Below are 27,107 nucleotides of genomic sequence, written 5' to 3' on the forward strand. Positions count from 1 at the left end.
ACCGAGAAAAACACTACTGAGCTCTTCTCGCAGGTTCAATCCGACGCCGTGAATTATTTGTCCTGTAGCTTTTATTTTAGCGGCTGAAAACCTGCTTGTTAATCTTGGCCTGATGTAGTAAATAAATCAAGTTCAATAAAAATACATTAAAATTGGATATGTGTTAACTCCTGTCTGCTCTCCATCTCGTCATCCTGCTTGCCATGGGAATTACTCCTGTCAAACTGTGATGAGAATGAGTCCAAGGGTGTTTTTAATAGAGCCTGTCAGTGTGGGACTGATGAAAACACACTGATATCTAAAAACTCATTTGATGTTGGCACAAAGGAAAACAAGCACACACACACACACATGCAAACACTGGCAGGAAAATTGTTGTGTTGCTATACTTGCAAGGACCTGCCATTGATCACATTCACTTCCTCATCCCTGAACTACCTCCAGTTTCCCTTTGAAAGAAGAAATATCACAGTCTACCTCTTACAAATGTAGAGTTGAATCCATAAGCGGTAAAACACCTTAGTCTTGTTCAATTCAGCACACTCTGGGATTTGGTGCTGACAGCCTTAAATATTATCCAGCAATTGTCACTTCTGGCGACAGTCGTCACTCTTCAGCAAAGGTTATTGCTCGCTTCTGAATGTAGGCAAAGTTAATTTGCAATTGCAGTTTCTAATTTCTATGTAGTATATATCTGTGGAGCTTTAATTTAATTTTATACAATTTAAGTTTATCTAACAAAAGCAGCCTTTTGAATGGTATGACCAGGGGTGTTTCCAGACTGTTTTGACTGAGGTGGCTTATGCAGAGTTGGCATGAAGTATGCATGCGTGTGCACACATACACGTGTATGCACACATGCACAGTACACTTTCACATAACTACTATAATTACTATCATTGCAGTATCTCACAATGTCTTACATTCCTGTGTTTAAAAGTTTTATTTAAAAGATAAATAGTCTGTCCAATAACAACACAAGAGAAATTCAGAAGCTTTAGATTGTATTTTTATGGTGCTAAACTCTCTAAATCTTCAAAAAGAAACTGTACCTCCAGTTTACATTTATTATCTAAGTAGAGTAAGAGGTCCCACCTCTCACGGGACAGATAACCAATAATATCTGAGGATGGCGAGCTGGCCAATCAGATCTCAGTGGTGGCCAGTGCCTCCCCCTCTGTACGTTTTCACCTGAAACTTTCATTTATGGATGTCTTAAGAAAAAAATGAATTACATAAAATCACCACCAGGATGTTGTTGGGGTGATTAAAGGGAAAACCTTTTGATTTTTGAAGTATTTGCCCTTAGCTACATAAGTCTTCCCTTATGTGTTGCTAGAAGGTCCTTAGCGACCATTTTCCTCAGAAAAAGAAACATTTATGATGATTAAAGAGAAGAGGAGACACGTTTTTCCAAACAGAAAACCCACTGGACACTATGAGTGATGTGCAACTTGTTAGACAGTATAGATTTGACATTAGCATTAGCAACTTTGTAGCTAGCTAGCCAAACCGATCGTGTTTACTGTGATTACGAGATGAGCCAATTTAAACGCCTTCCTCATGTCGTGTTCACCACATTGTGAACGGGAAGTTTTCTGTTAGCTCTGACATCACAAAGTGCTGCGCGCGAACCCTCCACGTTGTAATTGTCAGTTCTCGAGTTCCATTTGAACGCAGCATCTGGCACAAATTGAAGGATGCTGAGTGAAGCGTAACCATGGTAACTGGACTGCCCACGTGCTGCAATTATTACAGTACCAGCTGTGAAAGCCCGAGTCACTTTCAGGCAAGAAGACAACCACAAAGGATTTATGCAGCATCACTGGCCACCTCTGAAATCTTCCTGGCCACCCCAAGTGCCACTCCATTATCCTCATGTGTGATTGGTCATCAGTCCAGTGAGAGGCAGGACATTACTTTGAACAGACTAAATGATGAGTATATCTGAATGTGTTTCCTGCCTGGATTATTTAGCTTTGAAATATGTATTTTAAACACAGGAATAGGAACTGTGAGATATTTTAATATTAGTAAGTAAAGTAGATGTGAAAAATGGTACATTAATGTGTGTGTGTGTGTGTGTGTGTGTGTGTGTGTGTGTGTGTGTGCACCCCTGGATGAGTCGGTGCCCCACTTGGGCCACCCCTGTCAAAACAGTCTGGAAATGCTCCTGTGAATAGCATATTGACATTAGCCTCCAGATTCATGGAAATACAGTTTAAAATTAAACAGGTATGGTATGGATTTTTTTTTATCTACAGGAGACCGTCATTATGCTCCACAATGCATGGAGTCCAGACATTGTGACCTCATCCTCCATTAATTCCCATTTGTGACATTTAGCAGCGGCTCTCTTACACCTACAGCAAGACGGTAACTAAATGATCTGTCTGAAGTGCCGTGGCAGTTCTACACATCCTTCTGCACAAGGACACTGCTGTCCAACTCTGCTCTAGAGACGGAGGAAGGAGATGTGGCGATGTGATTGGTCATCACCACGCCAGCTGTTAATGTATTCTGACTAATCTCATGCTGTTTGCAACTCTGCCTCCGTTACGCTGTGCACCTCAGGCCACAAAAATTACCACAAATCACCCGCCACACCCTGTGCTCTTGTGCCGTGCGCCATTGATTCACAATGATAGAGCCCCAGGTGTTTGGAAGAGCAAATATAAAAGCTTTCATAAAGTGGGATTTGGTTGAGTCACTATTGTGTTGTAGCGATTTGTGATGAAAAGTAGAAAAGTGAGCATTTATTTATATGTCATGGGTTATTAAGTTAACTTTAAAGCCTAAAGTCCAAATGCCAGACAAGCTTTTGAACATCAGGCTAATAAGTTGTCACTGCTCGGGTATGAGACATGAGCAGTCCTCACAAATATAGAAGTACCTCAACAAACACACACACACATGCACACACACACACAGATCTCCCTGTGAGGTCCATTCTGAGGCCTATTAAATAATCAGACGGGTTTCTTCCCCACCGGCAAAAATCAGAACCAATCGGCTGCACCTCAGCAAACTGCTGTGTGTGTGTGTCAGTATGTGTGTGTGTGTGTGTGTGTGTGTGTGTGTGTGTGTGTGTGTGTGTGTGTGTGTGTGTGTGTGTGTGTGTGTGTGTGTGTGAGACAGAAAGACAGGGAGCCTGTACGTCAACACAGGCGAGATTCTTTATATGTCAGTGTGTGGGTGTGCACGCACGAATACAGACATCTATGTTGTTTTTCTCAGTATGTGTGTGTGTGTGTGTGTGTGTGTGTGTGTGTGTGTGTGTGTGTGTGTGTGTGTGTGTGTACCACGTCTCCTCCAGCGCTGCCATTCCCTCTCTGAGGAGCAGCTCCAGAATTAGCGCTGAGTATTTTCAGCCTCCATGGCTCATCTCTCACCAATGACCCTGTTTGAATTCAGGCCTCGGCTTCACTCTACCTCCAAATCCACCTCCATCCCTTTGATCTCACACCCCGACCCCCCCCCCCCCACACACACACGTCTCTTGCTCACTCTCACTGTACACTTTGAAACTTACGCTTTCACTCCATTCTGTTTTCCCTTATTCCCCGTCTCCCTTTACATAGTTTGACTGATAACATTTTGACGATGGACACGGCCTGGTCTCTTTCACAAATACTTTACTGTACTTCACTTGAGTATTTAAATACGTTTTTACTTGTAATCCCTACTCCTTGCTTTCAAAACAGACTTGTTACTTTAATTGTAATGCATTTGAGGGGAATTATTGATTCTATTAATTCTGCATTATTGCGCGCTACCTTTGCGATATCAAGACTGAGTTCAACCATAAATCGATGAGACAACAGCATACAGAAAGACAGTGCATGTCACACAGGTCAAACATAACAAAACGATGTACAAAACATAACAAGACATAATAGACCCTTTTACAGCTGATGTCATCAAGAAGCTGCGCATGCAGTTTGGAAACAGAAGCACTGGTCTCCCTCAGTCATCCAGATGAGTTATCAAGCTGCAGACATTGAATTAGATTAGATTTTACCAGCACCAAAATCACCAAAATGTCTGGTTGTTGCATGTACGGTTGTCAGAATCAATATCCCACTGCAGGATTCCAACAGGATCACAACCATTTCAGAGCAATCGGCGGTGTCTATGGCCGCAAATAAAGATCCAACCATTATGGAATCTGGATACCACCCAGGTCTTGGACCAGTGGAGCGTCTTTTCACCTTTGCAATATTAATGTAAGTGTCATGGGAATAAACACATATCCCTCTAAGCTGTTATGTGGACTTGCCAAAGTTTCTTCAAATTCTTACTTTGTGCCAGATCTGCAGATGGTAACTGTAACAACTGATGCAACACAGATAAGAGTACCGAATTACACACAGAAACAGAATCTCGTACATGCAAAAAGGTTCAATACACAAGTAGTTAAGTGGGAGTTCAGGAAACAGAATCCATCAATCAGAAGGAAAAGATAAGGTCCAGGAAAACTAAGCAAAGATCCAAAAACACAAGGAGAACAAAATACTAGGAAATCACTTGAGACAGGATACAAAGACAAACTGGCACTGAGAAATGGGAACACACAAACTAAATACACAAGGGAGGGAAGGCTAATGAGGGACAGGCGAAACTAATCAGGGTGGGGTGGACAATCACAACAACACTTTCCCACTCCCAACACATCAAATAGGACAGCCTCGTCAGTGGATATTAGCTGGATCTGATCTGAGACTAGGTACCCCCTGGCATCTGTTTTGCATGTGCAGAGCTTCGTGGTCAAATTGGTCTCACTTGGGAGCTGAACCCCTGTGTCCTGCATAAAAGTCCTGAATTTCACTGACCCAACCATCCCACGCCGCTCACTGCACGGACTGTATCACCCTTGGTCGTCTTTGTTACTTTGTAATTTGAGCTGTCATAAAAACATTTGTCTCTGTGCGCTCAAATCTATTAACTGCATGTCATGACTGTTTCACAAACTGTTGTGATTCGGGGCTGCCGTGGGGGTGGTTCTCAGAGAGAGTAGCAGTTGGGATGAGGGTGGGCAAATCCAATTCTGAGGCTTCAGCTTGGACACAAGTTCTTAAGGGGTCATTGCTTGAAACACACGAGGTCATTCAACATGTCATTCAACCACATCTAAAGGCAGAAGTGTTTACTTGTTCTAGATGGACAGACAAGAAGGGAAGGTAGAGAGGCTCTCCGGCTGATTCACATTACTTATTTCTGTCCAAGAACTCAGTGGCTTTGGTGCGTCTTTGTTGTCTCAATTCGATGAATCATGTAGACAGGACACTGATAAGGGTGTATACTTTCAGAGTTCCATCAAATGGTCATATCAACTGTTGTAAATTTAAATTAATTTCATGAGTAAAGCTGATTGCAGGCCACATTTAAACTTACTCAGGGTCCAGGATAAATGCAAAAACAGCAGGGAGACACCCAACTTACTAATAATACTTCTGTTGTATTCACACCTTTCAAATGTTATAATCATACTGCATCATACTAATTATATCGGACCATCAAAGCATCAAAAGCGTGGTCAGTGCCCTAGTGCTTCAAACTGCTACCTTAGGTACCCTTCTAGCATCATTTTTGGAGGGACCCCTATAGTGTTATGCTTTGATGTTCTGTCAAAGTCCTGTTAGCGGCTGAAAACAATGTACTGCGCTATTCAAGTGACTTCGATGTAAACTCATCTGCGGCTGTATTTGACAGCCTGGAGGAGGCTGCACCGACTGGTCTTTACCAAGCCTGGTCCTAACACCAGTCTTTAGAATGGACTTTATGTCAGCTGTACCAACCAAACTTAATCCTAGTTTTAACCATGCCCGGTGTTAGCAACGTACGTGAATGTCCACAAGACTCTGGCTGTTGCCTAGCAACATGCATTGCTCGGATGCTCCACCGTCTTGCTGATGCGTAACTAACCTTTTTTAATTTGTGGCAAAATTACGGAGGATCAAAGTAGAAAAACGATCTCATACTGAGTTAAGAAAATTACTAAACCTGTATAAATGGTGACTGCCGAGCAGCCCAACGTAGGCTAATAACACATAAGAAGCCGTCACCATGGAGAGAAATAACAAAGGATGAAATAGATGGACAGATGTTGGTGAGTGCATCTCAGCAGTAAATTCTGCAAATGGTATTTAATTCTTATGTCTGATGTTCTGTCTCACTGAATATGATTCATTTCCCACCTGCACTGCTTTAATTTTCCACTCAGTTCCATTTAATAACTCGTCTCTTTTAGCATTCGTGGCACAGAATAAGAAATATTTGTGACTAGAGGATGTATATCTGTATTAATAAGAGTTTGACTTTGACCTGCTCCTGATTAGGTGTAGGATTTACGCCCAGTCTTAACAAGAAGAGGGCTTAAGCCTGGATTGTGCAACTGCTAGGTTGGACTCAGAATGCCAAGTTATGACCAGCTTAGTTTAAGACTAGGTGTAAGTCTTGTTGTTGCTGTCAACGTAGTCTGCATCTGGAGGAGGTGGGTGGATGGATGGCTCAAACAAACACAGGACTTTCACTCAGGAGAACTGGGTTAGTCCAGCACGGCTTCCAAATCTCTGCCAACGATAAACACAAAATGAAGCCCCAGGTATCTCTGTGGGGACCTACACTCTTTGCGTGTCGTCCTCTCCCAAAATTCAAGCATACTGGATGGATATTATGCAAGACATGGACAAAATATTTGGAGCAGCTTTGTGTATGAACCCAGTCTCTTTGCTTCTTAGACATCTGAGTCAAGGTGCAATTGTTGGTACTAGTTTTCACGAACTGTACAATATCCTTGAATACGCTACTAGAAAGAAAATAATTTTGTCATGGATAAATGACAAACCTCCCTCTAAAGCAACCCCCACCTCCTTTTTGTGTTTATGATATCGTAAGTACAATGCCCCTTTGTCATCTGAAATTTGTTTGTTATATTTTGGGTTTTATTTTAATTAGTCATTTTTTCTAAACAGCACCTTTATGCAATTTTCCAACTATTATTAATGCCAATTGTGTCAGCTTTGATTAATAACAGATTAATCCTTGCAGCTCAAATTGCATGTTGCTTGTTTAGTTTATTAGTTTGTCCAGCTGTTCCTTCCTTTGTTGTGCACAATTTATTGATTAATCGATTGATTTAAAGAAAAACAAACAAAAGAATTGGTGAAAAATTGCTTCACTGGGTGGAAATAAACATGATAATGAATCGGCAGCTATGTGTCTTTATTTTAAGATTGTAATCTTAGTAATAATCCATATTTTTACAAGATGTTTCTGTCTTTTTATCTTTAACTGCAACGGAGTACAGTTACCTTTTTGTATCCAGATTACTTAATCCAGTTACATGTGATGCATTACTCCTCGAGCCTGGTACTTGTATAACTTATGAGTAAACTAATGTATTTCAAACCAAACCATAATTTTTTCCTGAGTGGTTCCTGTTATTTATTTTGAGCACGTGTTGATCAGGCGTGTCTTCATCAGACTCATATATGAACCAATTTTAGTCTCTTTTCTTTCAGTCTTTTACACTCTCTTTTCTCTCTTTTTGTCCTTCCTCTTCTGCCCCTCCTCTCTGTCTAATCCTTTCTTCATCGCTGTCATCTACCTAAACAAAAATGATTCTCCAGAGCCCCGGCGGACAAATGCAGAGAGGGATGATGGTGAGCGAAGGGAGGATGAGTAGTAGGCGGAGGAAACAAAGTAAAGCTTTTAATCTGTAAATGGAGAAGGGTAATGGTCATTTAAGCATTAAGATATCCCCTCTGTCCGTCTGCTCTGTTTGCGTCTCCTTAATGCTCCTTAAACATTTATGAAGGCTGATAACAAAGAAAGACCGTAGCTACGCAGAGTAATCAAATCACTGCTGGTTATAGGGCTTTACTCGGAAGAGCATGGGGGGGGGGGGGGGGGAGAGGGGGGGAATTAAGGGGAGAACACAGAGTGACAGTGTGAGAAATAGAGACAGAAAGGGGAGAAGACAAAGAAAAATATATTAGCTCTTAAAATAGTCATCTTGCAATGTGCAAATAAACTGCAGCGTGTTGCTGTCAGGGAGAATATACCACAATGTATATTACACTTTCCCTAATCTGTCTCTCTCATGGGTTCCCTCCCCAAAACACCATATATTCATTTTACAGAGTGTGTTCGCTGAAATTCATGACTCGCTACATTCACAGCTGAAAATAGAAGGGTTTTACAAGCTAAGGTTTTGAGATGATATTAAGTTAGATAATACCCCGTGGTACATTTTATACTGTTTTACCTCGTGGTAGTTTTTTTTAATATGACAGCGTCAAAGCTGTGGTGTTCAATCATGTTTCATGAAGGACAAAAAAAGTGTGAAGGTTTCCATCTTTGCCTCGACATCAGTCGACTTTGCTGATTTGAGCAACCTCAATGTCAGATCTGTAAAATGATTGGCCTTTTCTTTCTTTATAATCTTCACTTTTAACATCTATTATTCAGATTACACTTTTATAAAGAGGTTTCTTTAAAAAGTTCAGTCATTTGAGTTTGTTTAATTTCACTTTATCTATATTGATTTTGTAATATTTTGGCAAATCAAGTTCTACTAAACAAAACTTTAAAAATTATTAATACCAACACTCTACTTCCAATATCTTGGTAAAAATGTATTCTGCAATGTTTTCTATATATGAAATATGTGTAATTTAAAAAATGTTTTGGCTTGCTTTTTTTAATTTTCTCAGCTTGCTCTGTGCCAGAAAACACCAAAAATCCACAACTTCAAACAATTTAAAAACGTGTTAAAATCGATTTTGAATGAAAAATGTTGGCTCTTTAAAGTTGTGTCCCATATTTCTGTCAACGCTTACAAGAACATGTTTCAATCAGGCATAAAAAGGTTTAGCTATACCCTAAGGACCCCTGTCTTACTTCCTGGTTTTAAAAAAGGCGGGACTATTACTCAAGCACTGGTAAACTTTATATTTTTCTACAAATTATTTAAATAATATTGACATCAGATGTGTCTAAACCATAACATATCTACTCTGTAGACTGTCTAAATCAGATTTTCCACATTTAATAAAAAAAAAAAAAATCATCACCAGGAGGTTGGCCTGTTACGAGGTTTAATAGCCAAGAGCTTGATCTGTTAAAATATATTTTCCAGCTATGTGAATTGTTTTGTCCCAGTTCTCAAAATTAGTTTAGATATTTAGTGCAAATTCTGATAGAATTGAAAGACACATATTTGAACTTGAAGGTTAATTTTGTACCTTGGGAATACATATACATATATATGATATAATAAACTGGTTCACTCACTTTCTTCTGGTGCTTCATAACGCTCTGCAGTGATTACAGAGGTCTTTCGACCTGCGTACAGAATATACAACCATCTGTGGCTGAAGTTCCATATTTAAGTCCAACATGACATCTGAGTGAGTTCAAGTCACTGAAGGACGCTGTGAGATACGTTCATAAACTCTAGAAAAAGGACTAGTAAGTAATCCAGTGGATCCAGTGACACTTTGAAAGTTTAGTTAAGCTCTATGATTGAATTATTTGCTCTCAACAGGCTTGGCTGACTAAGGACTTTAGTGTACATTAGAGCATGACATGGGAGTGGATTTTCACTCCTGTCCCGCCCCAATCCCATGACAGAGTGAAATAGAAGATCCTGTCCTGTCCTAATCCCGGAAGAATGGTCCCCTGCACTGTCCCAGTCCTGCCAATTCACAGCCAAGTGCCTGCAAAAAACTGAACTATTGTTATTATTATTCCTGCCTTTGCTTGCTCCTATTGACTTTTTTCCTGTCTCGTCAAAGTCCTGTGAAAAATAGTGAAATTGACTCCCATCCCGCGGGAACACCCCAAAAATGTCTGCCAACAGAGTGCATGCTCAACGAGCTGAAAAAAGCTGAAGCATGTGAAGGCTTTTCTGGGGTCAGTACTCTGTGAGCAACTTTCACGGCAACTGACGGGGCGCTGTGTTTGCATGCAGCTCTCTTTAATACGTCCGTGGCAAAGACACAAAAGCTGATTTCAGAAGAGAGAGGAGAAAAACCAAGAGTCAGTCAAGCTTGAGTCACAAATTTGATGACTTTAAACTCTACGTGACAAAATTAAATGACTTAGACGCCAAAGAAAAAAAAAAGTCTTTTATTTAAAAAGTGTGAGTCCATGAATCAATTCATTTCCCTTCATCTCACTGATGTTAACACTATTCATATTCAGCAAGCCGACAGTTAATTCCCCAGATCCACTTTGTTTGAACCAATCCAACAGCATCCAGTCAAGTTTCAGGAGAGAACCTCGAAGAACTAACGAATTGCTGTATGCAGAAAGTATGGGTTGAAAATTACAGATGGGCATGCAGTGACTTCAGGTGCAGTTTGAACGTTAAGGTTGGGGGTTCACAAAAAAAGAAAAAAGTAAGATAAGATGAGATAATGTCTGATAAGTGATGGAGAATTTCAATAACTGTCAGAGCTCACACAAACTACAAAACTTAAACAGTAAACCAGATACGGATCTCAGCTATTATCTCCACAGATGAGCCTTCAGGCTTACTGATTGCAACAAAACAAGCAACCTTTCATTTCTCTATCTCTCTCCCAAACATGCTCGTGCAAATGATTCATCCTCCACATCTCACCGATGAATTTTACCAGAATAGCAGCCTTCATGTGTAGGTCTATGCTTTCTTTTTAGCCCAGTGTTTGGCTGCACTGTGTAGAAAAAGAACAGAGTCCACAGTGACAAGGTTTAGCCTGTTTAGACGCTCTCTGAGCACTGATCATCTGAACTGAGAGCGCACTAGATGCGCTGGTTGGTGTGCGCACCGCTGCTGCAGAAACATGTGTCTTTGAGAGAGAGGGAGGGAGTGACAGATAGCCATCATTTCAGGTGGGAGATGGACAATTGCACACAATGTTTTTCTAAGTTAGCAATAACTTACACAGACCACTGCATGATCCCATACTATTGACCCACAGGTCAATCCTGCAGGTTGACCCGTGCGTCACTGCAGGCTACCATAACACATAACTAGACCAGAATCAATGTTCTTCTGGGGGATTTGTTCGCGCCCCTGAACAATGCTTACTGTGCCTATGAACAACTTCCAACTCTGCAAAAAGAGCAGTAAGTTGAGGCTCTGTTGTTAAAATGGCATTACATTTGGTGAGGAGCGCATCATGACTTGTTTAAGACTCGAAACTCAAAGTTTCTTGGAACTTGCCATCAGGAAGCTCCCTGTCTCATAGTTCACCTTCTCACTTGTCTATCAAGGAGTGGCATGCTTTAAGAATAAGCCGATTCTCACTTACTCCCAAAATTTTATATGTTACCAGTGGAGAGTACCGGCAGCGACAGGCTTACCAGACCTTAACTATGTTGTGTAGGTCACCTGACACAACGGTCACAGTTTGGTCAGGTTAAGGAACAAAAACTACTTGGTTGAGTTAAGGCAATAAAACGGTTTGGTTATGGTTTGGAAAAGGTTGTGGTTTTGGTTAAAATAACTACATTATGTACGTCACATGACAGAAGTAAGGTGAACTTGGAAATGATGCCACAGAAGTGACACAGCCTAACAATAAAGGGACATATCAGAATAAATTCCCCGCACTTGTGACCAACATGCACATTTTTCTGGTGAGGACAGACTGAAAAAAGGTTATGGAAATCCAGTCGTAGAAAAATGTACTTATAAACACCATTTTATTGTTTTTCTAGGAAGTAAAACTGTGTCTGACATGGTACTAATTTGTTCTCTGCCCTCTGGATGTGCCCACATCCTCAATAGATAGTAAAAAGGAATCCCTTTCTTTTTGGGACCGGTTAAAATTTCGTTATGAATGATCAGTTCAGCATGACTAATGTTTAATCACCCACATTCCCCAGAATATTAATCCCCTGTGAATACGACAGCTGACAGTGTAGGATACTCTACATTTAGGGAAAAATACACTTTATCAGACTATTATTTTTTCCTCATGGCACAAGTGAATCTGCAGCTGCACCACAACAATCTCTTTCCAGTATCTTGGTCTCTTTTTTAAATTAATACATCATGTTTAGAGTATCAGATGTGGGTGTATTTAGATGTCACTTCCTCTACGTTTGATGATCTTTGTTTGGAATCATTTCTTAAGTTCTGTCTGTCTGCTTGTCCTTCCTCTCCTTTCTCTCGCTCCACTTTCTCCACTTCTCTCCTCTTATCCAAATCTCCCTGCGTGTGACCAGTGACGGCTTCTGGTTTGTGCTGATTCGCAGTCGATGTGGCTGAGACAGCACGGCCAGGTAACAGCGACTCGCTCCGGGCAGATAAAGATGAATTTCCTTCCAAAAGCAGGTGGAGATAGCAGCGAAAGTGCACCTCCTCATATACGATCTGTACGGCCTATAGGTTGGCAGCGGCTCAGCCAGCCATCCAGCTGGCTGGGGGGGGTGTGTGCGTGCGGGGGAGGTTACTCAGGGTTAAATGGAGCCAATCACAGACAGAAAAACAGCATTACACACCACATTAGGCATCATCTCACCACTCTCTCTCCTCCTTTCTCCTCTGTCTCTCTCTGCCCCTCTCTTGCTCTCTCTCCAGGTGTGCAGCCAGCTGATAGTGTCGGCTCTATTTGCACATTCACTTGAAATTCTCCAGAACTAATAGATTCTACCAGATTCAACTAACTCAATACTGCTGATCTGCAGCTTATTACAGCCAACCAGCCAACTAGCCAATCATTCAACCAACCAGCCAACCACGGAGCTGAACTGCAAATATAATATGAATATGAGCTCTGCATCTGGAGTGTAATCTATACAGTCAATCCTTTATTATTGTTTTACGATAAACTGAGGCAATGCAGGAAGCTTAATAACATCTCCTGGATGACTGCCTGCTGCACGACAAATACACTCCATCTCAACAAAATGTATTAATCTTGTATATTGCTGTGGTCAGATAAACACACACCTTACCGACACAATGCAGATGGAAAAAAAAGTGGTGGTGGTTCAGGTGTGAAGAACAGCATGCACGCCATGTACCCAAGAATAATACGCTAGATTAAAGTATTTGTGACTCATAACACATACATAAAGTCACATGTGAAAATCCATGTTTGATTTGAGCTGAACTTTGTTCGTTTGTGAATGTGTATTTGTGCCCAGCAAAACTTAGATATTCTTAGATCCAAAGCTGAAGCTAAAAGAGGATAAAGCCAAGCTATGAACTTTAAAATAAAATGTGTTAATTTTAGATAATTTTAGCAGTAAGGGGTTAATAATACTAATATTATCTTGTTCAGGCTGCAAAGCTGCGACAGGCTCAACAGGTGCCGTAGATAATTGGTCGAAACCACAAGACAAATAAAAATAGACGTGCAACAAGGGTCAGGAAAATGCCAGCAGCACGCAAGAACTCTTTCATTCAATATGTTATAATTAACCTTTCCTAAGTCCCGCCCCTTTTCACACTGTGCTTCAATAACAGTTGTGTAAGCATGGTACCCTGCAGAACCTCAGTCAACTTTCTCCTTTCCTGTTTTCCATACTTAGATACCGGATGTGCTAAGCTTGTCTATGCTGAAAAGAAAACCACATTTTAACACTGGTTGAATGAGAACCTGTAAAAGAAACATGGTCACATCTAAGTTATCAGATTTTCCAAAATGCTACCTAACTAGCTTGTTGTTCCTTCATGCTACACACACATAACATGTATGTACAGTTAATTAACTAAATTAAGAGAAGAGCAGAATAAAATACACAAACTACTGTGGTACATTTTTAACTTTTTAAGATAATCTAAATCAGTCGTTAGCTAGCTTGTTACATTTGATAGCAAAATGCTAGCTAACTACTTAGTTAATCTAAATCAATCGCTAGCTAGATAATTTGCTAGCAACAAAGTTGACCATTGTTCCTCCTGGTGCCAAGCTTCCTCATCTGTTATTGGAGCACAGGGCAAAACAGGGGTTGGACATCAGAAGGGTCAGTTGATGAATTACAGTTCAAATACTGTTGCTTCCCTGTCTGGTTTGGTTTGGTTTTGTTTTGTTTGGTTGTCTGTCTGGTCCTTTAAATCAGTGTCAGTCATTGTTTGGAGGGTTTGTTTTTCTCCACTGAATCTTGGGTTGATGGCTTCACTGGCTGGTGGTTGTGAGTTGATGCCCCAAGATATATAAAAACAATGTGAGACAGGAAACCGCTCAAATGCTTCACATTGTTTAAAAGTCGGGGCTTTAGCAGCAGTTGTGACTCCGTACTTGAGGGTGGTACTCGCGGCTAAGTATTAAGGTTATTAAATTAAAAGAAGGATTAGCCTTTGGGACAATGACTGAATTCAGCAAATGTCATACATTGCCCCCCTTTTAGATTTTCAGATATTATATTATTGTCAAAAGTATTTTTGTCCTGGGTAGTACAATGGGTCACAAAGATTCCAACAAAGAAATGGGTCATCCTGGGGAGAATTAATGTTAGTAAATTTTTGCCAGGGTCAAGTTATTAACAAAATAATTAGGGTTTACACTTTTGCAGTCATAAATATTCAAAGCAACTTTTTTTCATCCAACCAGTGAGATACAGCATCTTGTCATGAGCCAGTGGTATTTTCAGTGGGTTTTTTCAGCCTACAGGTGGCATCATAGAAGAGGTCAGGGGTTCACAGAAAACATCATCTTCCACCTTCTGGAGCCATGAATATTTATAAAGGATAACATGACAGTCTGTAAAGCTCATATACAGTAAGCAGTGCATATGTTGACATAGCAGAAATGTCTTGAACTCATGTAGTGGGTGGGTTTACATATTTTTCAAACGGAGGAAAGAAAAATGCGATTTAAAAAAGAAAGGCAAAGTGGAATCAAGAGATGGAAGGACTTTTGTGTTATCACGGAGATGAACAGAAGTAGAAAGCAGCCAAAAAGGTCAAAATGGCAGGAGAACTTCAGAGATTAATTGATGCTCATAGCTTTTGAATTTGTCTGTTGTGTGTTTAAATGGAGAGGAATAAAGTTGAAGGTACTCTAAAAGAAGAAATCTAAAAAAAAAACAAAAAAAAAAAACAAGTTCCATCTTCAGCCTGTGCTCTCAGTTCTCAACAATATTCAACTCTCATTTATCCTAAAAGTCTTGAGATGTATCAATAAAATAAAAAGTTGTGTCGAGATGAGTCCAACAGATATCGCCAATTTCAGCCAAGTCATTCATCTGTCGTTCTGACTGTTGCCAAAAACAAACCGTTTGCCTCTTCTCCTTCATATTTGATTCAATCCTCACCATATGTGAAAGACAGCATTTGTGGACGGCTAAACTGTTGAGCTGTGACGTGCCAAGGAATTTGGCAACGGAGGGAGGTGAGCCATATTGTTGAATTCTTTTCCCTGATCAAGACCACAATTAGTCAGCAGAAACAGATGTACCTGTACGCAGAATTCAACTGTCCCCTTAGAAACACCGCAAAGTCAGTTAGATGATAGTGATCAATACTTTGGTTTAAAGGATAAAAGATGTAACCATACAGTCCATGTTGACAGTGATTCTCTGTGCATGTTAAAGATCATTTAAAGCAATAATAAATGTGTTCTAGGTTTGTTACACCACGGAAACCACCCGGCCAAATTTCAATGATTAAAAAATTACTCAAAGGTCCCAAAATCATGAAAAAATGAGCAGTTTTCTCTGCTCTGAAACGCTGGGGGCGTGTCCGCTCTGCTGTCTCAGTGTCAAACACCACTAAGACCTGAAAACATGGACGCTCCGTCTAGCGGCTTTATTGGACATGTCCAGACATGTTTGAGCCACCAGAGCCAGAGGACGGGGACGGGATGGTATATTTTTCCTTCTGTGTCGGGCTGTTGGAAGTGAAGTGAGCTGAAGTGAACTGCTGGGCTGATTTGGACTGAGAGGGTCTCTGAAGGTACGTTTGTAACAGACCGCGAAGCAGTGTTGTTTGTGAGTCAGTTTGTGGGGCTTATATAGTGTTGGGGACATGGCGCTGGTACATCAACAAGCCAAGTTTCCGATCCGCCCCAAAAAACCCAGAACAAAGAAAATTGTGACCAACAGTTCACAATCCACTCCTACAACTTACTACATCTTGTCACAAGTTTTCAGCAACTATTATCCAACATGTATGATGTGTTTGGAAGAAAAAACACAGACTTTCAATAAACATTTGCCTTTGTCCCTTTCACCCCATTTAAGAAGCACATTAGAACATTCAAAGCCGTGTATGTTTTGAGGATGTGATACAGCAGGACTTCTTATCTGGATTACAGGTTCAAAGCTTTGCGAGCTGGAAATATTTAGTGAACAGCTTGTACTAATTAAACTGCATGAACATACAAGAGGTTTGAATAGAATTTTGACTTTGACTGAATAAATGCTGTGAACGTCACTACAGTTCTGTCAAACTCAGGTCAGTTTGTGCACAGCATTTCGCCTGCGACAAAGCTGGCAGCAAGGACACAAACAGGAAGTGTGCTATAGCTCAAAATGGCTCAGTGGGTAGATGAGCCCTAATTGTACCTGTGTGGAGTGTACACGGCTTGATGCGCTTTTACTTGGCACCACGCAGCTATATTTGTCAGGTAAAGACGGACAGATGCAGGTGCACTGCAGCCACTAAACAGCACATACAGTAACCATCCACAGCGTTATTCACTGTATCACTGTGTTCATTGTGTTTCAGGGTTCGTCCTGGGAGTCTTTTCTCTCTGGAGGAAAGTGCATTCATTGCTGTGAGCATAATAGTCCAAACTAGACGTGTCGTCACTCACAGAAACCACAGACAAGGTCTTCTCACTTGATGATACTCAGCATGATTCATCTGAGCATTTCTTAATATATAAATGAAGGCACGGACCTGGAGATGATTAGATCATGTCAGCTTGACTTTGTTTAAACTTGTTTCCAAGGTTGCTCTTGAAAATCAAACAGAACTGAAGTCAAACAGTGAAAAAAGAAACTCATTGTACATTTACATATGTGATCTTTGCATTCCTGTTTTCTTCTATTCATATCATTAAAAAACTCAAACACAAATCATAGGCAGTATGTGTTAGGTTTACTTATACTGCATGTAATTTTAATTAAGACACACTGGGTAGAGTGTTCGATCAGAGTGCATTAATAATTTACTTATGACTGTTAATGTAGGATACAGAGTAAATAAATGACTTGCAAAACATTTTACTTTCATCAGTATACATCAGGGTCTGTAGCTGGCTGGGTGGAGGGTTTCTGCAGATTGTAACAAGTTAAAATTATGAGTTTTTAAGACCTTTTAAATTTATTATGAATGCAGTGTAAGACCAGTTTCACAGGAGGATACAAAGGACACAAAGGAAAATATCTACAGTCACAGAATTACAACATTCAACTGAACATGACCACATACAGGAGAACTATGCAGTGGTGGTTTTGTTTCACAGCATGATCAATACAGATTTTTCCCCAAAACTCTTTATTGCTCCCACTGGTTTGTCGACTACTGTTTTGAAGCTTTGTGTTTGGTATTATGGGGGTTGCCATGTTGGTTTTTTGCAACCACAGCATTCACAGCACCGAAGAGAGCATGGAGCTGGTGGGTTACATACTGCGACTTGGGCGGAGCTTGGTTTTGGCTCGTCCGTTCAGCAGGAAATATTGGCAACACGCCTGGCCACAAAGTTTCTGGTATCACAGCTTGACTAAAATATGTTTATGAAAACATTTTATGCGAGAAATTAGAAATGTTGCAACAGAATCTTGATCCATATTTGTAAAACACTGTCTAGTTTGAGCATTTGAGTATTAGAGCTAAACAGTACAATAAAATATGTTTCTAAAACATTTTAAGCAAGAAAGAGGGAATGCAGTAACAGAATCTTGATCTACATTTGATCAACACTGTCTAGTTTGACAGTTTGATCTGAGTTTTGTGAGCCCTGTGTGTTACACTGGACGGACCCACTGAGAATGACCTGTGGAATCATGCGCTGAAGCCCACACCCTGATTTATCATCTATTTTACTCTAAATGAGACCATAATTTACTAAATGAGCATCATGCTGTGTTGGAGAAGACTTGAAACCAGTGATTGAGACCCAAACTCATTAGAAAACTGTTTACTGAGGTCATAAATCAACTGAGAAGTAGGGTCATTTTGCCATGAGGATACATGCTTCTTTTTGCAGTCAGTGGAGTCGCCCCCTGCTGGCCAGTAGAAAGAATGCAGGTTTAAGGCTCTTACGCATCGGCTTCTCTTTTTCAGACCCAGAAACTCCAGAGGATGAGTCCCGCTGACCTTTCAGTTATTATTTAGTCAATGAAATATCTGAAGAAACATGCATTTGCACAAAATTGTTGTGTTTCTTACAAAGTGTATCCTAATGATTTGTCCAGTACTTTGGTTTATGATCAGATACTTGCAAATGAAGATCAGCCTCATCAGCCTCAGCTGTACTTTTTGTTTAGTGTTAATTTTAGCATGCTATCACACTAAAGTAAGATGGTGAACATGGTACAAGTTATACCTGCTAAACACTGGTTTGTTAGCATCGTCAGTGTGAGCATATTAGCAGGTTGATTTTAGCATTTGTCTCAAAGCACAAAATGGGTCGGAGACCGGGGCCGTTAATGCACTCTCTTCTTGTGATTTGAATGTGATTCCTGTGATTCAAAACCAAAATAGAAGGAGTTTCTAAATGTCGGCTTCACCAAAGTTGTTCAAAATGCAGAGGAGAGGCTCTAGTTTGTTTGTTACAGAAAACAATTATACACTCACATTCATTCTCTGCATTTGATCTATATGTTATTAGGATAATAAACTCCGCCACCAATTTCTCAGCCATGATTGCTGACGTTATCTTGCTAGCTGCTTGAAGCAGGGGGTTCACAGATTAGCTGACTAGTGAACCATCAAAACCAACAGTCGTTCATTTGTGGTTTTAGCAGAAATTAAGGTATTTAGACAAGGAAAGACTCCCACTATCCTTCAAGAAAGCAGTTGTATTTTTACTGCAGTCAAACAGTATCTCTTTTCTCCTTTTTGACAAGAACTGATCTTTGTTACAGAAGTGTTGTTCAGTTGTTTCACCTAGTTAATTGCTGATACCCTGGAACATGACAACATCCCTAAAAAGGAGCAAGAAATCAAGAGCAGATATTTCATGCCACGGTTGGTGGGGATAATAGACTTTCACAGCAAGTGAAGAAAACAAACTGTGTTTCTTCTTCTCATCACCACACTGCCTGCTGCAACTATGTTCTCTACCACTCCACCTTGTTCTAGACTCTGCGTCAGTTGCCTGTTTCAGGCCGACAGAGAAACAGTGTCCCCATAACTATAGTGAAAGTCTCTGGTGCACAGTGCAAGGGGAGGCAGACAGACGCTGTCAGAGGAGTGCTGACTAAGATTAGAGCATTGGAATGAATTACAAAATAATAGGTTTGTTTACATTTCTCTTTTCCCCCCTAATAGCTTGTTAAATTTGTCACTAGTCACTTAATTTATACATTAACTATCTTTCCAGTTAAAAGAGACCATGGCTATAGGAAGGCAATGGACCAGTCTTTGAAAATTGTTTTGCATCTATAATTAACACAGGTGTTTTATCACAGTACTGAATCTCTTTAACTAACCCTGATTAGACACTGACAGACCACAGTGATTATAGTTAAATTTCATCCATCTATCCTCAACTGCTTTCTGAAATTGGGTCACCCTTTCCCAGGCCACACTGACCTGCTCTGACTGGGGAATTCTGAATCCCTCCACCTAGTCCTCAGTCTGCCTCGTGGCCTCCTTTCAGCTGGACATGCCGGGAACACCTCCCCAGGGAGGTGACCAGGTGTCGTCCTTATGAGATGCCCAAACCACCTCAACTGTGTCCTTTCTACATAAAGAAGCAGCACCTCTACTCTGAGTTCCTCATGATGACTGAGCTTCTCAGCCCATCCCTAAGGGAGATGCCTGCCACCCTCCTGTGAAAATCCTCTTGCTCTTAAAGTCATGACCCACCCTTCATGACCACAGGTGAGAGTAGGAAAAAAGATCGACCAGTAGATCGAGAGCTCTGCCTTCTGGCTCAGCTCTCTTTTTGTCACCACAGCGCGGTAAAGTGAGCACAATACTGTTCCCGCTGCTCCGATTTTCCGGCCCATCTCCCGCTCCATTGTCCCCTCACTCGAGAACAAGACCCTGAGATACTTGAGGTCCCTCACTTGGCATAAGGACAATCCAACGGTCTCCTGTGGATTGAAATTGTTGCTAGGGACAATTCAGTAATCCCTGAATATTGGTAGGGACATGTCCCTGCCGTCCCTACCCAATGCTACACCCTTGCAAAAAACATGAGCGCTCTCGGTTTTTCTGCACAGTGAGGGATTCTTAGTGACATTTCAGGTCACTTTTGCTTCGACCTCCAGATAAAGAGATTGTTGGCTTGTTTACAGCCTGTCTGATCATGTGAGCGCCCGTGTTTCCTGCCCTGTCTGACTTCGTTGCAGTGATGTAGCATTTTACTACACTGTCATAACTGATTCACTTTAACCTATTATGATTCATGCTGTGTCTAACTCACTGCATTAGCGTTCCCCTATGATACTTCCACTGTTTTTCCCCTCAGTGTGGATTACCAGACACTGGCTGACACTTTTTCCCCAAATTGTCCACTGAGATCACCTGCCTATTGTATTTATTATCCAATCAAATCCTAATCACACTGTCAGTGGACTCGGTATGTGTATTATGCTGATGATGAAACACAGTAGCTGTTGAAATGTTAATGTGTTGTCATAATAAAGGCTTGTACATTAATCAGTGTGCTCCAGTCAATTAGTCCTTTCAAAGATACACGAGGTAGAGTGAACTACCTCCAGCTAAATGTTGTCTCCAGCTAATCACGCTGAAGTTGGCGTCTGTGGGTGTTTATGTTGCTGGAGAGAGTGATAGCGACGTCTTAATAAGAGCATGAGTTTTGTCGATGAACAAAAAGTTGCTCAAAGAGTTGCCCATCAGTGAGTTAGCACTAATGTTTGATACAAGATGTTATCGTGCCATTGTGCCATTTGTTCTGTTGAGGGATGGAGTGAGAAGAAAGAATGGAGGGAAGGAGGGAAAAGAGGGAAGGAAGGGAGGAGGACGCGGACGAAATGAGAGGAGGAGGGCAGGGAAGGAAAGGAGAGGGCTGCAAGACACGAAAGATCGAGGAGAAAGCACGAACGGAAGGGAGGAAGATGACACGGAATAAAGAAGTGAGGGAAGAAAGGAAGAAAGAGGGAGGCGCAGGTACAAAAAAAGAGCAGAGGAGAGGAGGAAGAAGGAGAGAGGGAAGACAGAGAGGTAATGAGGGGGACAGCAGAGAGAAGAACGACTACAACGCTCATTAAAGAAGAGAAGAGCTCCATTAAACAGCAAACCGTCCGTGTGTGTGTGTGTGTGTGTGAGTGTGTGTGAGTGTGTGTGTGCGCGTGCACATGTAAGTGTGTCTGATATGTGTGTGTTTGCGCACTCCGGTGGCTGCAGGGCTGTTGTCTGTACCTCATAAGTATAATGATGGCACATAAAGGAACTTCATGGCATTACACACTCACACACTCACACACACACACACACACACACACACACACACACACACACACACGCACAGGCGGTCCAGATTGCAGTGGCTCCTAGCTTCTAATTACATATTGATACAGCAAACAACACAAAGCTAGTATCATAAATGAACAGAACTAAAGCTGTACACTGAAAGAAAACGGGACAGTCAGCCCGACGCACACACACAGACACACAGACACACAGACACACACACACACACACACACACACACCAGCAGCAACTATTATAATGCCCAAAAATTAATGAGCTGAATTGTAACTGTAATATGGATGTGGCTCCGCATCCTGACGAGAATCCATAAAGCAGATCCTTTATTATGGTTTTATGAAGAACTGAAGCATTGCAGAAAACTTAATAACACTGTTTGGCTGACTGACTGGCTACGTGCCTGACATCTTAGCTGCAGTGCTAAAAAAAAAAAAAATTCTGATTGAACTACTTGTATTCAATCTCAAAATCTTTTTTCATTTTCTCCCCTAAAACAAGTGAAGCAAATTCCGAGTGAAAATGCAGCTGTGACACAAGTTTAATTTGTGTGAAGCCGATGGATGAAGGCTTAAAACAGACAAAGCCTTTCATCTTTTTCTGGGAAATAATAATGTGATTGCTCATCGTGGATCAAATGTTGGTGAATAGAGCGCACTATGGGCAGTTAGGAGGCAGTCGATACTTATTGGTTGATGTCACAGCTGGATTTGTTTCATATTATTTTGCCTCAAGAGTATTTTTAGGTTCTGTTGTGCTTTAAAACAGTCGCCTTCCATTTAATCAGGTTCACAGAGTTTTAATTAGTTTCATTCTCTCCTCTACTTTGTGTCTGTGTCCATGCCTGCTGCGAATCTGCCTTAAAGGACCAGTCCGGCATTATGGGAGCGCATTTTAGAGAGCGTTCAGACGAAAAGCAGCCCTACCCAAAGGGGCTGCATCAGGGGGTTGTCTGGTCATCTATACCCCCTTTTGCAGTGGCTCTACGACACCCCCTGCATTTGAAAAAACAAAAGACGTAACAAGACGAAACCGACATAACAAGATGGAAAACAGCATAAGAGATGTAACAGGGCAAAAAAAGCCGTAACAAGACTAAAAAGTCATAAGATGAAAAAGACGTAACAAGACTACAGACGGATTAACAAGACAAAAAAGATGTAACAAGATGAAAAACAACATGAAAATGTAACAAGACAAAAAAGACATAACTAGATGAAAAAGGTGTACTGATATGAAAAACAATAGACTAGCGAGGGATGACTGACTGGAGAAAAAGATGAGGTTCAGTTAACTTTGCACAGGAACAGATGGTACTTCAAATATACTTCAGAGGATAACTTTTTACGTTTAAACTTGTCAGATGCTGTACTTCTTCACTTGTACTGGAGTAAATAAGTTGAATTTGTTTTTTTAACAGAGTCTTTATTTACACAAGTATCTGTACTTCTACTTGAGTACAGAATGTGTGGACCTCTGCACTTGAAGGTTAAGACTTGAGACTTGCTTGTGACCTGCTGTTACGTGCCACACTGTGTGTGTGTTGCTGTCACCAGGTACTCCCCCTCCTTGCAGCTGCAGTGATTGGCAGCAGCTGCAGTCAGTCTACAATCAAAGCCTGGTGGTTAAAAGTAGGGAGTCTGCAGCTGAAAAGGGCCAGTGGGACATTGGGCAGACTGAGGTCTGCATGTCTGCAGTCTAGTTCTGCAGGGACAAGTTAGACTGCTGGTTGTCTTTTGTGTGTCACATGTTTTGTTAGCTTCCCCAGCTAGTAAAGTCACTTGTTGTCTGTTATATATTCTGTGTCTTGCTAACTTCCCTGGTTAGCAAGGACACTTGTATTTTTGATTTAGTGGGTTAAGTTAACCTTTTATTACATTTGCTTTACTTAATTTGAAGTTAATTGGTGACTTACTCCCGCATCTGGTGAACATTATTAGAACTAATTGCAGAAGCAGAGCGTTGTGTATGTGTCATTTCATTGGTTAATATTTTTTCTTTAGTAGCAAATTTGCTGCCAAAACATTGAACATCTCATGAGTCCACATTTGTCCCCTGCCAGTCAGAGTTTCCCCTACTATTGTGCCCCCACTGAAAGAAAGGAAGAAAGAAAGAAAGAAAGAAAGAGAAAATATTTTCTCTCCTCCACTGTGTTCTTCACCAACACACAGTATCTGCTTTATTTTATCGTATAGGAGTTGTGTTAAGAGGACAGTTCACCCCCAAAATCAAAATATATATTTCCCTTGGCCTGTAGTGCTATTTATTCATCTAGATAGTTCGGGTGTGAGATGGAGAGTTTTGGAGATCAGCCGTAGAGATGTCTGCCTTCTCTCCAATATAATAGGACTAAATGGCACTCAGATTGTGGTGCTCAAAGTACCAAAAAAAAACCAAAAAAAAAAAACATTTGAAAAATTCAAAAGCATCATGACCAGGTTACTCCTGATAATTCACAGACCTTGTAGTGAGCAGTTTCATGCAAGGATGACTTTCTCTCTAGTAGAAAAAAGTGTTTTCAGTAGATTGTAAAGCAGTTGCAGTAGATTCTGCAGAAAGTTTAGAGGTGAAGGTGAATATAAATTAAATAATGCATCCATCATTTACAGCCGCTCACTCAAGACAAGTTCGTCATGTATGGATCAGCGTATGGGTTTTGCAACTTCTAGACTGTTTAAGTTTTGTGAAACAGTGTACCATCCTTCCACTGGTTCGATTCAGGATCCAGACTTTTACGTCTGACCTTTGCAAACCCAAAATCAGATGAGCAGATCAATATCAGTTTCACCTCAATGCGTCCAGTCACCCTACAGAGGTGGATCGAGGACCTGATTAGCCTAGCTTAGCACAGAGACTGGAAACAGCGGGAAATTGCTGTTCTCGCTAAGATAAAAGGAAAATAATTTGCCTTCCAACATCTCCAAAGCTTTCTAAAAATCCTTTACAACAAGCTGCGCTCTCACAAGCTCTGCCAAGTGTTAGGAGTGCTGAGCTCTATTAGCCTGGAGTAACACAAAAGAAATGGCCACTGTAATCTTCATGCTGGGTTGTCTTTTCATCTCAGATATAACCAGGATCCCCACATCTTGCAGCTGCATGTGCACTCTCTGTCCGCCTCAGATTTCCTGCTCTCTTATTTCTTATAAGTACTGCTTTTACTCAAGAACACTGTGATGTAATAACAGCAGATTAGGACCCATTAGAAACGGACTGACTTTTGTTACACTATAATTATCAGGCACAGATCGGAAAATTACATTTAATTTGGCATCACATTATTAACTATACTGGTGTCCCATTATGTATTGTCATTATAATCCTTATCAGGGATACAGAATGTACTTCTGATGCATTATAATGCTTTATTTGTGCCACTTCCAAAGAAAATCATTAAAAAGGAAAATGAAAGAAAGAGAAAGGGAACGGAAGGTGAGGACAAAGATAGAATACATTAAAACTACTGACAGGTGAAGTGAATAAAATTGATAATTTCTTTACAATGTCATCTGACAAGGGGTGAGATATATTAGGCAGCAAGTGAGCAGTCAGTTCTGCAATTTGATGTTCAGGAGGTGGAAAAAAAATGGACATGAGCAACGATCGGAGCAGCTTCAACAAGAGCCAGACTGTGATGGCTTGACGACTGGATCAGAGCATCTCCTGTGGGATGTTCCCAGTATGCAGTGGTTAGTACCTACCAACAGAGGTCCAATGAAGGTGAACCACTGGCAGGGTCATGGGTGTTCAAGGCTCATTGATGTACGTGGAGAGTGAAGGCTTGACGTCTGGTCTGATCCCACAAAAGAGCTAATGTAGCAGAAATTGCTGGGTTGTATTGCCACACACTGCTAATAGTGCACATGTTGACCCCTGTCTAATGCACAGAGCACCTACAATAAGACTATGGACTAATAGAAAGGACATTTACTTGGCCTCAGATCTCAGTCCAATGGAGCATCTGTAGGATGTGCCGGAACAAGTCCGATCCATGGAGCCAAGTGTCTTGTATCTGGAATAAATCCAGATTAAATTTATGTCACTTTTATGTACACTTAGCCACATATTTATGTCTCTGTTGGCCAGATCATAAAGTTGATTGCAATCCAATTTTCTGGGCCACGTGTAAATCAGAGTCGGTCTTCCTCGAGTCCAGAAGGTGATGGTTGTGCACCTGAAGCTGAAACACCAAAAGAACTTTTGCACTTTCACACTTTCATAAGTTAAGCTAGGTAGCTAATAGTGATCCATAAATTAACAAATCATATTATCACATTAAGTTCTAGTGAGATCAACTGTTCCGTCTTCAGTTTTAACTCGTGCCACTCACTGCATCTGACCTGTACAGATGCACAGGATCATGCAATTGCTGCTGTGTGTGCGTGCATAATCAACGGAGGTGCGTCTTGTCCCGAGCTAATCTCACACACTCCTGGACCGATCAGCCTAACCTTTAGCACATTCATGACTTTACCCTGAAAGACTTCTGCAATTAAAAGAAAAAACTCTAATTCAAACAAAATTACACACAAATACCTAATAGGATAAAATGATGTATGTGGAGGTCATGGAAGAACTTTGCAAATCTCTGCTGGTTGCATCTGGCAGTTGTGGTGACATTGCAGTAGGTGCTTCACCATCTGTTGCCTGGTGGGGATCTGCACTCTGCTGGGTGACCTCTTCTAGTTCAGTGATTACACTGATCACAGATCAGGTACAGCAGCTGGTGCGTCTTGTTTTTAATCGTGCGTGTAAAAATGGCTGGAGCTGTTTTTCCTTTTTAATTGTTCCTCGTACTCACAGTCCACGTTTGTCCCGCTGATAAGAAAAGAAACTGTCAACTCTCTGTTAACCACTGCATTTTTCTAACCCTGTGTTGTTTTTGTTCCTTTAAGCTGCCGAGCAGTGTGCATCTCCCCCTAGTTTTGTCCTCGTTGTCCTCTCTTTCCACTCTGACGTCTCTCTGCTGGACCATCAACCACCCTGGGACCTCGTTTTCTCCTGGCTGTCCATGCCTCATTCCAGACGTTTGGATCTGGATCATCTTCCCCCAGGAGATCCAGCCTCTCCTCTTCTCTCCCTCTGTCCCTAGTTTGCATGCTGTCCTGTCTCTCCCTCTCCCTCTGTGTGTTCGTCTGTCTCTCCTGCTGTGATGTCTCCTCTCTGTTTGTGTGGTCTGTCCTCTCTCCAGGGCTCCATGGTGGAGTTGAGGCCAGCGACACCTGAATTTGCTCAACATCCTCCTGGATCCATATCTTTAAAACATGTTTTATAATTTACATGTATCTCTAATAAACTTTACATATATTCAACACCTGTCCATTCAATGAATGTCAGCACAGAGACAGACACAGGCCTGTCCATCATTCCAACAGGGCAGAATAAAGGGGTTGCTTAACTAGATTCAGTGGTGTCAGGCTGTTCTAGTTATAGTCCTAGTTATACCTCAGTGTAGTCAAACAAAAAAAAAAAAACTACAAATGCAGACATGCAATTGGTAAGACTTAAAATATTAAGACTAATTTACTCTTGAGGGTTC

Source organism: Lutjanus erythropterus, chromosome 5, assembly GCF_056507025.1.
Source record: "Lutjanus erythropterus isolate fLutEry1 chromosome 5, fLutEry1.hap2, whole genome shotgun sequence".
Classification (NCBI taxonomy): domain Eukaryota; kingdom Metazoa; phylum Chordata; class Actinopteri; order Lutjaniformes; family Lutjanidae; genus Lutjanus; species Lutjanus erythropterus.